The following is a 14,534-nucleotide window of genomic DNA, read 5'->3' as shown; positions in this document are numbered from 1 at the left end:
TTGCGCAACACAAGAGCAGGGTATACGCGGATAAAAGGAACGGCTTTCGCCTCAAAGCGCACCACGAGTTGGCACACGAACTGCGCGACCGTACAAGCTGTCGGACAGCGAGCGCACGCTGCAGCGGCACGCAGTACGTTGCGCCAGAGGGCACCGCATCAGAAGAGCCGGTGCATTGTTTCTGCGCCCCGTGGCAGCAACTAAATGCCCATGAACCGCCCCCAGCGTTATGTATTCAGTTACAACGCAAGAACAGCGGGCCCATCACATATTTAAAAAAAAAATACTAATAATAATGTTAATAAAGACGCGGCCGGCGTATACGTCTGCGGAAAAGATGGAGATCACTCCGGAAGGAGAATATGGCCCGCAAGAAGCTATCTCCAGCGCCCTTCTAGTACACAGCATCCGCCGCCGCTCTTGTCTCAGCTTGTTCACGAGAACGGAAACTGTCCCTTCCGCCGGACATCGAGGCGATTCTAAAAGCACACACAAAGCGCCATCGACACGTGGCGTAGCGGAAGACAGCGACAAGATAGACTATATATAGTCTATATAATGAGAAGACGCTGCGAGTGCGCTTGCACTTACCAGTTCCGAGCCACGCAATACTCGCCTGCGATTCCGTGGTCTATTGCCAATCATACCATCCACAGCCACTGGCCCTGCAACTAGCAATTTTCGCATGCCTTCAGACCACCACAGACCGTAATAGCAACCAGTCTAGCTCCCGGCCGAGAGCTCCGCGATTCTATTCCCCGTTCAGCGGTATTTTTCCCCTTTACGGTGTATCGCATTCGGGGCATTACTATTCCTACCAAGCGGGCGCTTGGCAAATAGTTACCGCACTGGTTCAGAAGGCGTGATGCACAAGAAAAAAAAAAGAAAAGAATTTTTAAAATGAGGCGGGAACTCCGAAAGCAATCGTTTTCAATCTACGGTCGTGCTGGCCTGCTTTCTGCCGCTAGTGGCGCCGTGATTTTTTATTCCTACCCGGTTGGTAATCAAGCACGTCAAGGCCGACCTTAGGTGCCATGCGCGGTAGCTGGATCAATATGAAACGAGTCGGAAGCGAATCGGAAACGCACGAAAACGTTTCTGTAGAGTAGAAGCAAGGTGACAAAGTAAGGCAGCTGGTGCAATGTGTCGCGCGTGCGATCAGCCTGCGACAGGTACTATTTTAAAATATTATGTTAATAACTGCAGTGGCCGCTCGCGCAGTCATTTTTGGACAGTACTTGGACACTTGCGCACGAGCGACGCGAACTAGTTCACATTTTGTGTTTTGTAAATGATGTATAAATGTTATTACTGGTCATCGCTCTCCTCTGTACTTCTCCTCGCTATCCCCTCTCTGTAGCTTTTTCTAACTGCAGCGGCCGGCACCATTCATTTCATTCCTTTTTATTGTAATTTTATTAATCTACTACTACCACCACCAGACCACAACAATCGGGCTTCCCTCTTCAGGGCTAAGCTAAAAATGACAGAGGAGGAAGTAAAGGAGAGGGAGAAAAAAATGCATCCGAAAAAAAAAAAAAAAAAAAAAAAAACAGCCAATGCTAGTTTTCAGCGGACGTTAGCTCCGCCGTCGATTTCAGTCTCGACTTTACCACGGTCGCCCAATAAACGCGCTACACGGAATACTATGGTAACGGTGAGTAGTAGTACTAAATCCGTTACTCTTCCACTTTACAGCCGTCATGATTTCTAGTATAGCGCGAGCGCCGACCAACCTGCCAGTCGGCGCCTTATAACGGCGATAAGCGTGCAACACGGCTAGAGATAGGGCTTCGGGGATTGTAGGGTTTAACGTCCCAAAGCAACTCAGGCTATGAGGGACGCCGTAATTGGAGGACTCCGGAAATTCCGACCACCTGGGGTTATTTAACGTGCACTGACATCGCACAGCACACGGGCGCCTTGCTTTTCGCCTCCATCGAAAAGCAGCCGCCGAGGCCGGGATTCGATCCCGCACCCTTGGGAACAGTAGTCGAGCTAGAGATAGCATCATCTGCTAAGCTCTTCCGATCACGAGGACACACGCCCACAATATCTATTAGCGAATACCCTACAGACAATAAAGCGCATGCGTAAGAATAAGATGTGAAAAACGCGATTGTCCCCATATTTTTTTTTTCTTTTTTTTTTTTGGCAGGCCACGCTGACAGAATAGAGTTAAGAAAAAAAAAAGAAATCAAATACACCAGTACTCGAAAAACTTGGCCTAGAATGCGAACCTTATGATTTATGACCTTTTAGGCGGGAACACGATAAAAGAGGCAGCAAAGAACGTGTGCTCCACTGCCTGACATTTTTTTTTTTTTTTTTTTTTTTTTTTTCCGAACAGCTATTGTGGCAGGACGCGTCTCTGCGATTGGAACAACCTAGCAGACGACGCTCTACCTTCGTGCGCATGCGCGTGTTACACGCTTGTCGCCATTATAACGCGTTCACCAACAGTTTGGTCGGCGCTCGCGCGATATTATTAAAAATTAGAAGGGTTCAACGCTACTCAACCGAATATGGAGAGAAAGCATTAGCTGCGGGTGACCGAGCGTTCTTCGTCTGTTAGGCGCAACGCCGGCTCGAAGGACCCGGACACACAGCGACAAGCGGTTAGATCTGGCGTAGTATTGCTTTGGCAATAAAAATCATGACTGCTGTACAATCCTGGCTACGCTCGCCGCGGCGGTCGTGTCAGCAAGGTCAAATTCCAGATAAACAAAAGAGGCCACCGCGCACAGGATGAGCAGAAAGGAAAAAATAGACGGTCAACGGGACGCGGATGCCGAGGTGTAATCGCTGAGTCACAGCGACAAGGGGCGCCGCCACCCGCTACCTGCACAGGTCGGGTGGGGGCCCGACGCCACACGCGCGCAAGTTGAACTTCCGGCCGCGTCACGCAGCGACGTATTTCCCTCCGTACCACGCCAGACACAGGCAGCTCACAAAACGCGGCCAAGTCCGCTGGTGCCGTAAGAAACGGCAACCAGAACAACGACCTCCAGAAAGAAACGAGACGAACGCGACAACGTGTTCAGAAGAAAACGCACTACCATCGAACGCGCCTGCAGGCTAATTTATTCACTGCAATTGCAGCAGAAGGGCCCATGCAAGCCACACCACACCGGCTCACAACACCGGGGCACCGATGTATCCTTTCCCCAAAAGTTCGTAATGAACGATGCCCCCCCCCCCCCCTTTTTTTTTTTTCCCCTGAAGTGAGCGGAAGGGTGTGTGTCCCCATTATTTGTTCAAATTCAAACGAGGTGAGCGACACACATGAGTGATCGGGACTACCGCACGTTCCACGCACGTCTCAAGGCATGATCTAGTCTTAATACTTTCCCACGACAGCCCGCGCCAACTCGTCTGCCGCAGTGCACAAGTCAGGACGCCGGTTCGTCACTGCGGAGCTCCGCTATCGCAGGATGCGCGGCCCGGTGACACAGCGACACACAGAGACGGAGGAGGGGGAAGCGGCGCGCACCCGGCGGACGTCTCAGCCCCTTCGCCCATCGCCGGGCGACACACCACACCTACCGCGGCTGCGTGCGCGGTTTCATGAACGGCGCGGCGCGTACATCCTGTCTCGCGCACCGGCACACGCGACGACCATATTGGGGCAGAGGCGATCGCGCCGGGGAGAAGAACATAAACAAAGGCGTAGCGGAAGAGCCAGGAAGGAATACGTGTGCACTCATGGTGCACATGCGCCACCACCAGGACCACTGAGATTACCCGCTTGACTATCCGCATTGCGTGCACGGGCAGCAGCAATCGGCGAGCGACGAACGCTCCATCCGCTGGGGACTTACCTACCCCCGCCTTTTCGCACACCTTCCTCTACAGCATTGCGCGTATGCACGCTACGCATGCAACCGCGCCGAATCTCAGAGCTGCCTGCCCGGGTAACAAACACTCCCCTCTGCTCCTCGGAGAGGATTAATGCAGCCACTTACGTCGACCCAACCGACGCCTGTAATAATTCCGAGACGCACGACATTTTCAAAGGAAGACGAGGCGTATTCAAATAGATTTCGCAGAGAAAAGGCACCATCTGCCGGGAAAATCCATTTCAATAACAAAATATATTCACGGAACACCTGACGCGGTGTCGCCTACACGCAGCAAGTACGAAGCCTTCCGGTGTCCACTTAGTTCCGGGTAATGTCCGCTTCTGAAAACAGAGGAGACGGACGTTGTCGCGACGGCAAGCGACATTCGCCCCTTCGAGAATCCGCCGACAGAACGCATGAAAGCCCGGCGAACCGGAAAGGTGAGACCGTCGTTAATTCACAGCGGCCGCTGAATATACGGCTCCGCATCCGTCCCTTCGCTCGAATTTTTCGAGAAACAGCCGGAGTGAGCAAGACAGCCAACACTGTGCGATAGAAACAAATGCAGTTTCCGCGTCCCTCGGGGTCAAACTTCCTCTCCACACATTCTTCCTATGGAAAAAAAAAAATGGGGGGGGGGGGGGGGGGGGGGGGCATCGCGTACTCGCAAACCATTGATCCCTGGTTCTTTGTGACATAGCAAGAACTATATAGGTGGCCGCCGTTCGTACCAATTATAACGCATTACCCCGAGCGATCGCTTAACCGCGTGTTGGCATGTGCACTGCGGGACTGGTCCGGGTTAGTTTCACTCCATGCTCTGTCAGCGCACGCTCAAGGGCTCGTCACTCTCTCATTCACTGGCATGAATGAGAAAAAGAAGGGGAGGAAGGATGCAAGAGGCGCGCAGGCGCACGTGCGGCGGCGCTGTGTCACAACGCACAAGCGCAACGCGCTGCTCACACGGCGTGTGCGCGACAAGCAGCGCATGGGTCCGGACGCCCATCCAGACACGTCGATAGCAAGAACTATATAGGTGGCCGCCGTTCGTACCAATTATAACGCATTACCCCGAGCGATCGCTTAACCGCGTGTTGGTTGCGAATAGGCACACCTATCCCGGTCACATATCCATCATGCAGTGCCGCCTGCGAACTACTCTAGCTTAAACAAGTTATTTTCATGACCTTTCATCTGATGTCATTTGATGAAACTTCACAATGAACCTTAGAAAGCAGCGAAAAATCGCAGGAAATGCTTTTGGTGCTGGCAACTTTCGCATTGTATATACATGCATATAACGGCATATACCATATTAGCTGCATATACGAACAGCCAGATTGCACGAAACATTAATTAGGGCACTACACTTGCGAATGCTATAAAGGACACGAAGGCTCGTTAAAGAAGCAAATTGGGTAGAGAATGCATGCGGTGAAGCTTCAACGCACCAGCTGCAGCCGTACCCGCAACAAAAGCACCTTACAGCTATACAGACACTTCGTTCACTACAGTTTATGCGCGCCCCACCTGGTCGAGCGGTTATCGCACTTGACTGACGACCACCCCTATAGTCACTCGCCATATCGAGCCAAATAGAGCGCAACACAAAATATCTCCAGCCTCCTGTGCCCCGCCGGGGTGGCGAAGTGGTTACGGCGCTCGACTACAGTGCCCAAGGAAGCGGGATCGAATCCCAGCCTCGGCGGCTGCGTTTCGTTGGAGGCCAAACGGAGTGGCGTCCGTGTGCTGTGCGATGTCGGCGCACGTTAAAGAACCCCAGGTGATCGAAATTTCCGGAGTCCTCCACTACGGCGTCTCTCATAGCCTGAGTCGCTTTGGGACGTTAAACCCCACAAAGCAATCAGCCAACCATCCAGCCTCCTGCATTTGGTAGCCTTCCCGCTCAGGCGCATCCGCTAATGACACAGCCTAATGACACAGCTGAAAGCAGCTGCTCCACCATTTCCTCAGCTAACATGAAAAAAAAAAAAAAAAAAAAAAACTTGTTAGCCCTGGTCATGGCCGGTCACTTGACTGTCTGCCGCGCGCGCCCTTGCCCACAAGTAGCACAGGTCCTGCATAGGCTCCCAAGGGCAGAAGAGTCTCTTTTCTGCTTTCCATACGCAGCCCATATGACTCGATCGGTCAAACGAGCTCGCGACATCAACATCGCCTGGTTGGCTCGCAAAAGAAAAAAAAAAAAAATGTTGCACCCAGAACACGCGTTTCGCCAAGAAACCTTTTGCCATCGGCAACAAAACCATCCAGTAGGCTGATCACCGAACAAAGTAGTCTCCCGCCCGCCTAAGCAGCCGGATCAGCAGAGAAAAGTGAGCGACGGGAGGAGGAGCTGGCGTGCACACTTCCGTCTCCGCCGCCGACGCTACCGAAGACGCCGCGTCGCGTAGTCGCGTCTCAGTGCACGCGTGAGGACGCAAATAGATGCCCCGGCGCGCAAGCGCGACTTGTAGCGCGCGCTCATGCGACGCGAGCCGGCGCACCGTTGAGTAGCGCTCCGAACCGCTCGATCCTGTCGAGTGCACGCTTCCCCTGAGCCCACATGAGGGAGTCACCTCCCTCTGCAGCCTACGGCGACAGACAAGGCACGTGGAAGATCCGAAACCTTCGCACGGCCCGGTAGAAGTCTGTATGTAGGAACAGGCCGACTCAAGGCGCGAACGAAAGTACACGCATCACGGTTCTGGTACCGTGTTTAAAAATGCTCAATAGCGTTAATGGCTCCCTCCAGCGGTTTATCTTCCCACACAGTGGCGACAGTTCCTCGCATTACCGTGACGTTACTGTAGGTCAATTAAGCCAACAAACACATCCGCCTCAGCGAAGTGCACGTACTTGCGTGGCCTAGTCGGTAGCGTACTTGGCTGGCGACCTAAAGATAGCAAGTTCTACATGCGCCGACAATTACTACACATTGCAAATCATGTTTTCAATCATTTCCCTTCCAGAAATCCACGCGCGACGAGGTTTCTTGGCACAACGCCGCCACCAGGATGACACCGGACTTTTTGCAGAACTCGGAGACGCCGGCTAGTGCTCAGCGTTCTCCCATGAGGTGAAGACCGCTTATAGCCCATGTATGTCGGGCGTCCTGTAGTGCAGACGCATAAGTTCCCTAGTTCAAGCCACTGCACACCATCTCGTAGAGCTAGCCATATAGAAATAATTTTCTGGTTTGATGTCAGCCTGATGATGTAAAAATCTCGAATGGGCTGAAGGCCCTGTGGCAGTTCCACCCTGCGCAATCTGAATCAACCCATGCGAGGAACAAGACGAAGACGCCGGCTAAAGCTCTATATGTACAAAACGAAAATAAGGGTGGGGTCTGTGAAAGGATCTCTAGACAAACTATAAACAGCATTAATTTTGTCAAGAGTATCCGCGATAAGTATGCCGTCGCCTTAACCTCTTGCTCTCTAAGCTACTCAATAACAACACGACGCGAACACTTCTTCACCATCCACCGGTAGTAGCGTGCCGATTGGTTGCCATTCGAAGTAACATACTTCCGATTTTAAACGTTCTGATCAATGGTCATGCATTACAGTGCATTGCTCAAAGGGAGCCCCGCTTTTCACCTTACATTTATAAAAAAAAAAAAAAAACGGAGTAGCGCGTTACAATAAAAGTTCCATAGAAATAAGGAGAGGAGGGAACAGCCAGGGCAACCCTGCGGAATAAAATGGTGGGGCGGTTATAGTAGCCAGACATATCCAAGGTCCAGATGAACGCTTGCCTCAGTGAGATCTGACATGCAGGCTACGGGCGTACCGAGTATGACGCGCGCTTCTTCAAAAGACTCTGGAGAAGCTCGCAGAACGTTCAGCGCGAAGTCCAGACGCTGCCTCCTCCTGTTCTAGGACGCATGGGTATGACATAGCCTCTGCTTACGGTCGTTTCGGTCAGTCTCGTTGTTCTGAGCTCACATTTTTCGACGAATAACTAGGAAGGATACCAGGAGCCGGAAGCTGAGGCAGCAGGGAAATGTGGACGAAAGAAGAAAAAAAAAAACAGGAAAACAAAAAGCCAGTGGCGACGATGGACGGAGACAATGTCACTTCCGTGCACGGCTGAACACGCATGGGGCCCAAGGGGCAACCGGAAGAGTGATGAGCTCGACGGGATACGGGACAACCGTAGAGCTCGGAAGGTGAAGCAATAACAGCAGGAAAGGGAAGCGAGTTCTCGCGTGCTGAACTGGCTGTGTAACCATGCGCTTCGAAGAAAGTGCATTTCGTTCGTTGGATCAGGCTAACGAAGCCTAAGAACGCCGGTGAACAGAAAACCCAGACAAACGAGTGGATTGATCGGAAGCCACCCGTCCCAGAAGAAGCGAAACCACCTGCAATCGCTTCGGGGCAATTAGGCGGCCGCCGAGCGCTGACCGCGAGGCACGGCGCCCCCGCGCAGATGGATATAGCCGCGGCAGACGGAAGGGCGGCCCAGTCAGGGGGACACCTTACGCGCGAGGAATTCGGAAGTCTGGCGTCGCCTCCCCCCCTCTATTTGCAGCAGCAGCGACGGACGCCAGACGCCGCGGACCAAAAAACCTCGCAGACGGCGGCAAAGAGAAAAACGACGACGACGCCCGAGAGACGGGAGCGACAAAGGCGCGCAGCCGCCGTCCGTCGCGCCAGGCCATCGCGCTGCCCACATGCGTCTCCAGACGGCCGCCGCCACCCCCGGCGTGTCGCGCCGCCGGGAACCGTGGGAATGCCGTCTCTCCTACGAAACGGGATCCGGCTGCGCACGACGTCGGATGCGACGACAAGGCGGCCGACACGGGCCGTACCTAGCTTGTCGGCCTCAAATAAGCCGCGGCTGGCGAAGCTGCAGACTCCGTTCCTGTTCCCCGTCTCCCCAATTTTCTCCCCCTCTACAGCATCACTGCCCACCTGCCTTTTGAAAGATGGCGAGATATGAGACACGGACAACTGGCGAACAGAATACGCCTTAGAACTGACTGGCTGGCGAGACCGCGATACCGCTTAACTGAAACGAGATTTTTCGGTTTAATTCAAAGTTTATGCCTACGAGGGACGCGGTAGCGGAGGGCTCAGGGTATTTCAACCATCTGGGGTTCTTTAACGTGCACAGACAATGTACAGTGCACGGGCCCCTTGCTTTTTACCTCCACTGAAAAGCAGCAGCCGCGGCAAGGAGTCCTTTGGATCAGCAGTTGCGCAACCTATCTGAGCCACCGCGATTGGGCGAAGTGGCAACGAGAACTATTCCGCGCGAACAGACCAGCGTTCCCAGATGGCAGTGTCCACATTTGGTAAGTGAAACTTCAAACCTTTCATCGAAAGCGATACATATGTTTCACAAAAACGTACAAGAACACCGAAGAACTCCCTGCTAGTTTACGACAGAATGCGAGCTCGTGTTGAAGGGTACGCGCGTTATGGAACTGAAGCTTTCAAGCTTTATCAGCTGACCCTATCAACCATCTGAGCGTAGCCCTTAGAACATGCGTCTCAGAGAGCATTGCAGAAGGGCGATGAGAATTAGCCTCAACCAGCAAGAGCTGCTTAAGGGCTAACATATAGTAGCCGGACAGGCAGTTCAGACGCCCACATTCGAAGAAGCGAGGGAATCGACACGCCCACATGCCAAACGCATCAGCCACTGCACGAGCCCAGGGCACGTTTGCACCAGACAGGAATATGCCTAAATCATTTGGAGGCAGAGAAACTTGCTCCTAGCAGTCACGCCATTCCACGAGGCTGGCACACGCAGGAGAGCCAGCTCACAGACAGTGCCTGACGCACATGCCCATACTAAGCGTCCTTCAGCGACACTACACGAAGCAAGACTCACTGCGGGGCAATTCACTGCGGCAGGGAAGATTCTCTTGGCGCGCTCTACCACGTCGTATCATGTAGTTTTATTTTATTCCGTTTCTCTCAAAAATTACAACGCACGTACGTGGCCAAGCACTTGTAGCTCGCTGCGAAGCGAAATACTGTTCGTGACGTGGTACAAGACCACGAACTGCGAAATGGGAGCCGCAGTCAGTGCAACGCTGTATAGCTTTCTGTGCTCAGTCCGGGTTTCGTGCCAAAAAGAAAAAATTACCTGGGAATAAAGTAGTGAAAGGCCTGAGTGCCAAATTCGGCTACGCAATTGACATTAATTAGTAAATAATTGATTACTTAGTTATTTAACTAATTAGTAATTAAGTACATAATATTATTACTGTAGCATTAATGCATTATAGTTAATTAATAAATGAATTAACTAATTATTCGTCAATTGGTGATTAATTCATGAATCAGTAATTGCTCATTGATTGACATATGGCTATATAAGGCACGCATTCGCGCATACTGTGGTGGTGTTCTGTGATTGGTCGAAACCTCTATGACGTCATCCCGCCTCGGCCAATCAGAACGCCGCAAAAGCGGGACACATGGCACCATCTTGTGCTTGCATGGCTTCTAACTGCTCATCGGCGCTAACAACCTGACTGCGTTAATTTGACAGTCAATTAGATAATTATTTATTTAGTCTGTAAGTAAAAGGGTTTTGCAATAAACAGTGTCCGCCGGGGCTGGCAGTTTGTTCCAGAAATTATCAGCGTTATATTGAGCCGTGTTAAAGGTAGAAGAGGACGTTGAAGTTTAGGCCCGTTCCTGGTGCCCTCGTTCCCTGGTTCAGCTCTCTCAAGTGCCCTCGTTCAGCGGCTACAGTAGCCCCTTCTGTGTAACAACTGAGGCAGTCTGCAGAAGGACAGCTTAAAGGGGCACTAAAGACATCCAAATATGCTATCAAAATCTAATAAACGGCATTTCGTGACATTGTTGCCGCATATCCGGCAGCAAAAAATCGAATTACTGCTGAGATATTGTGATAAGAAGTTATTATTTTTTTTTGTTGTTGTTGTTCCCGCCGGTCGAATTCAAACTGTTTTCTCCTACTACGTAGTAGGCCAGAATGACGCACACTATGACGCAAGAGGAGACTCCGTGATTGCTGGCGAGCCGGCGCGGCCCGCGGCGTCGACCGGTTAGCATCCCTCAGGGGCCAACATGGCAACAGCGTACTCGCAATTGGCCATCTGCTCACAATAAGTGACGGCCACAGCCGAAATAAATAAAACGATGAAGAGAGTAATTTACCTAGCGATGGGTCCATATATAAAGGAAGAAAAAAAAAACAGAGCGCTTGTAATGCATAATGATTTACGTGTTTCTCAAGCTTTAGCGCTCCTTCTTGCACTGCGCATAAAAAAACCGAGCCCTTGGTCATCGCAACGCTTCCCAAAATGTTTACAGACAAATATGATTTAGTTACCAGCAAAAATAGTGTCCTCGCTGCAGCGCTTGCCAGTTTTGAAGCTTCGTCGCACTTTTTTCCTTCAAGGTTTGTGCTACAGCTCCGTGTTCAGCGAAAATTACGTCCACGGTAGCTGAGCATGACCGAAGAGGCGGCGCCCCTAAATTTGCCAGCGCTGTGAAATTCCACATGCTACAATGATTCCAGTGCATAATATAGTGCGCATAGGCATCCAGAACATTAGTTGCAAGTCGTGAGAGCAGGCAGCATGCTCCGATGGTCAAGAAGTTGTAATTTTTAGACTGGCAGCAATGGCCTGTACACTTCAAAGCATGAAGTGCCATTATAAATGCGGGCATGACATAATATGAAGAAATATTTCCCGCGTTCCTCTGTCTCGGCGTGGCCGAGGGGTTAGCGCGGAACGTTACGGAACAAGCAGTGGTGAGTTCGAATCCCGTTGGTCGTGTCGCTTTTTTTTCTTCTACAAATTGATTTTTTTAATGTATTTGTGGTGCTTCGTTATTTTTCAGTTTTCACTTTTTATCCGAGGCCCTTTTTCCGCCGGGCGACCAGCGCAATAGTCAAGGATCCACTAGGGGAACAATGACATTTGCAATAAGACCGACGCTCTCCTTGGTGTGAGTGTGCCCCTTTTGTTTACGATGCCTGCAAATAGCACGTTGAAGCTCTTGTTGACACAGTGCGTGGGACAATGTGCCATGATTTAGTGAACAATTGAATGATAATGCGTTTTTCCTTCGGTACTTAGCATATGTGTGCTTTTCGTGGCGTACGTAGCTGCAGTCGAGTGGTCAGGTCGCAGTCGAAGCGGCAACGGCGGCGATATGTTGGCGCAGAAGTGTGAACGAAGGAGCGTGTCGGCGGCAGCGGATTTCGCTCGCTCTCGCCTCCGAATGCTCAAATGTGAACGAGCCAGGCGCATCTGCTGCTCCAAGCTCGTAATTCAGGCGCTGCAGGTCCAAACTTGAAACTATCCGAGCATGCAAGAAGTGCCTGAGCCGGAACATAACCTAAACTGAAATGGGCGCCTCCAAGTATATTTTTGTATTTGCCTTGCAACGTTTACGTTGTCTTTTCGCCGTCGTTTACGTATGATAAAAGCGTGTTATTATATTCGAGACAAAACCTACGACCGCATTCAAACGGGCAACGTAATTCGCAATTGTCAGCCTCCGGGATCCCCAGCGCGTCACGTTGCGAGTCTCGGCCGTTTCGGCTGTGGCGGCGATACCTGTATTTCTGTTCTTCCTCTTTACTACATTATAACAGCTCTGTTTTCAGTAAGAGTGATTTTTTTGTAATCAGGAATTGGCATTCTATCGATGCCAGCCCACTTCACTTTTCTCTTTAGTGTCCACTTAAACCTCGACTTCACCGGCGACTTTCATCGATACATACCTAGACGCGGACGCTACGAATTGGCCTCGCCAGTCGAGCCCTACGGCAAGCAGACCGAAAGACAACCAACCGACACCGTCCCACCCGCTATGTTAACCGCTGATGCCACCAAAGGAAACTTGTACAGGCGAAGCACCGTCACGAAAGTTCAGCCAAGGGCGGCCGTTTCTACAAAGCGCAGCATTAGCGCTTATGCGCCGCTTCAAAAAGCATTCCCTCCCTCCCTCCCGCTGTCTCCACTGTCCAGCGGACGACAGCGAACGCTTGCCAGACGACCCTAGGTCGGCTAGTCCAATCCAGCCGCGCAGAGTCTGCCCACGGAGAAAAGAAACCCGACACCAGCCACGCGAGCAGCACGCGCGGTCCGCGGAGACGACGGCCGTCCCCGCGCTCGACGACCGAATCCAGGCGCCTCGATAAGGCAATCAAAAACAAAGACCTCACACACGGTCGGGCCAAGAACCACAATCGACCGCAATAGCAGATGACAAATGCACACGGCAATGAAGGAAAGAGGGAAGGGGAGCAAGGGCAGCAGAAGCAAAAGTAAAGAGAAAAATAGCATGTGGGAGGGGAAGGGGGGGGGGGGGGGGTGCAAGGCAAGGTGAACCCATCGAGACAAACAGAGGTGCAGAGAGACGCGCCATCATCCGGTCTGCGCGCTGAGGACGACACTTTATAGACTGGCGAGCCCCCCACCCCCGCGTGCTTCATCCCGTGCACGTGCTCGCCAACTAGACGCACAGCCAAGCAGCAGCCCAGCCACGCGCACAAAGACCCGATATATACCTCCGCGGACGCTCGCAAATCACCCGGCGCGGCCGAAACGAAAAAGAGGAAAAGCCGCAAAACGAGAAACAGACGGCACGCGCACACCGAGTGCGCAAATGCAGAGAGCAGGGGGAGCATTTCCGAAGTGTGTTCAACGAGAACTAAAGACAAGTCCCCGCGCAGTGGAAGGAAATCAAACACACACCAGCAGCACAGGAGGATCCGAACGCCAGGTGACGGCGGCGACGCGGAGATGGACGGGGAGGCGAGAGAAATAACCACGCAAGAAAGGCGCGCCTTGCTGCAAGGCCCCTCTCTCCCTCGCGAGGAGGAGATGCACCGCCTTTCCTCCTGCCTCCGAAGCTTTTGGTCTTTTTCGGAAAGCGCGCAAGACCAGCAACGAGAAAAAGAAATGCGACCAAGCAGAGATGCCCACGGAAGCCGGCGAGCGCAACAAGAAAGCGAGCTATCGAAGAGGAAAGGAGCACGTAGGGGAAAAAAAAGAAAGAAAATAAACTAGCATATAGCGCCCTCACAGGCAAAGACGGACCCCGGCACACACCGAAAACCCACCAGATGCAAACGCCCCTGCCCCCGTCCGCTAACCATACTTTATATCAGAAAGACCCGAGCAAAGCCAGCAACGTCGATGTGCCGTACAGTATTTGCACGCCAGGCGGACACTTGTGTTTTTCTTCTTTCTACAACGCCACCGCACGCCCCAGACGCCCTCCCCCCAAACTTTCGTTCTGCTTTCTTCGCCGTTTTCTTTTATGCGCGCCTCCCCGCCGCACCGGCGAACCCCAGGCTCAGGCGTGGAGGGGAGAATCGGCGCGGGGTCTGCGCCCGGCCTTGGCCTCATCCTCCTCTCCCCTCGAAGGAGAAGGGAGGCCTCGCGCGAAAACGGGCGAAAAACGCCTCTTTTCCGAAAAACCGAGGAGAGTAGAGGCAGATATTGAGAAGACGCTTCGCACTCCCCTCCTCCACCCGCCCAGGCTCTTTATCCAGCGACCTCCGCGGTACACGAGCGGAGGCGCTCACGGGTCGTAGTTGTAGCGGTGCGGCCGACACGTGCGGCAGCTGCAACAGAAGGCGCGCACGCTGCCGCAGAGGGGACGACGCACCTTCGCGAAGGAACGCAAAATAAACGCGCAGGCCACCCCCTGTCGCCCAAGTGCGATGAGCATTTGTACTACGCCC

At 52.5% G+C, this 14,534-nt stretch overlaps 1 protein-coding gene across 11 annotated transcripts in view; it reads right to left on the bottom strand.

The window, feature by feature from the left end:
- The window catches only part of LOC146203930 (protein spitz-like), a 147,563-nt gene that overhangs the window by 86,085 nt on the left and 46,944 nt on the right, over positions 1-14,534 (bottom strand). The gene's annotated exons all lie outside the window — the stretch shown is intronic.

Source organism: Amblyomma maculatum, chromosome 1 (genome assembly GCF_055883805.1).
Source record: "Amblyomma maculatum isolate TAMU_Amacu chromosome 1, ASM5588380v1, whole genome shotgun sequence".
Taxonomy (NCBI): domain Eukaryota; kingdom Metazoa; phylum Arthropoda; class Arachnida; order Ixodida; family Ixodidae; genus Amblyomma; species Amblyomma maculatum.
Note: the sequence above shows the minus strand (reverse complement) of the source record. Positions and strands in the feature narration are given on the sequence as shown.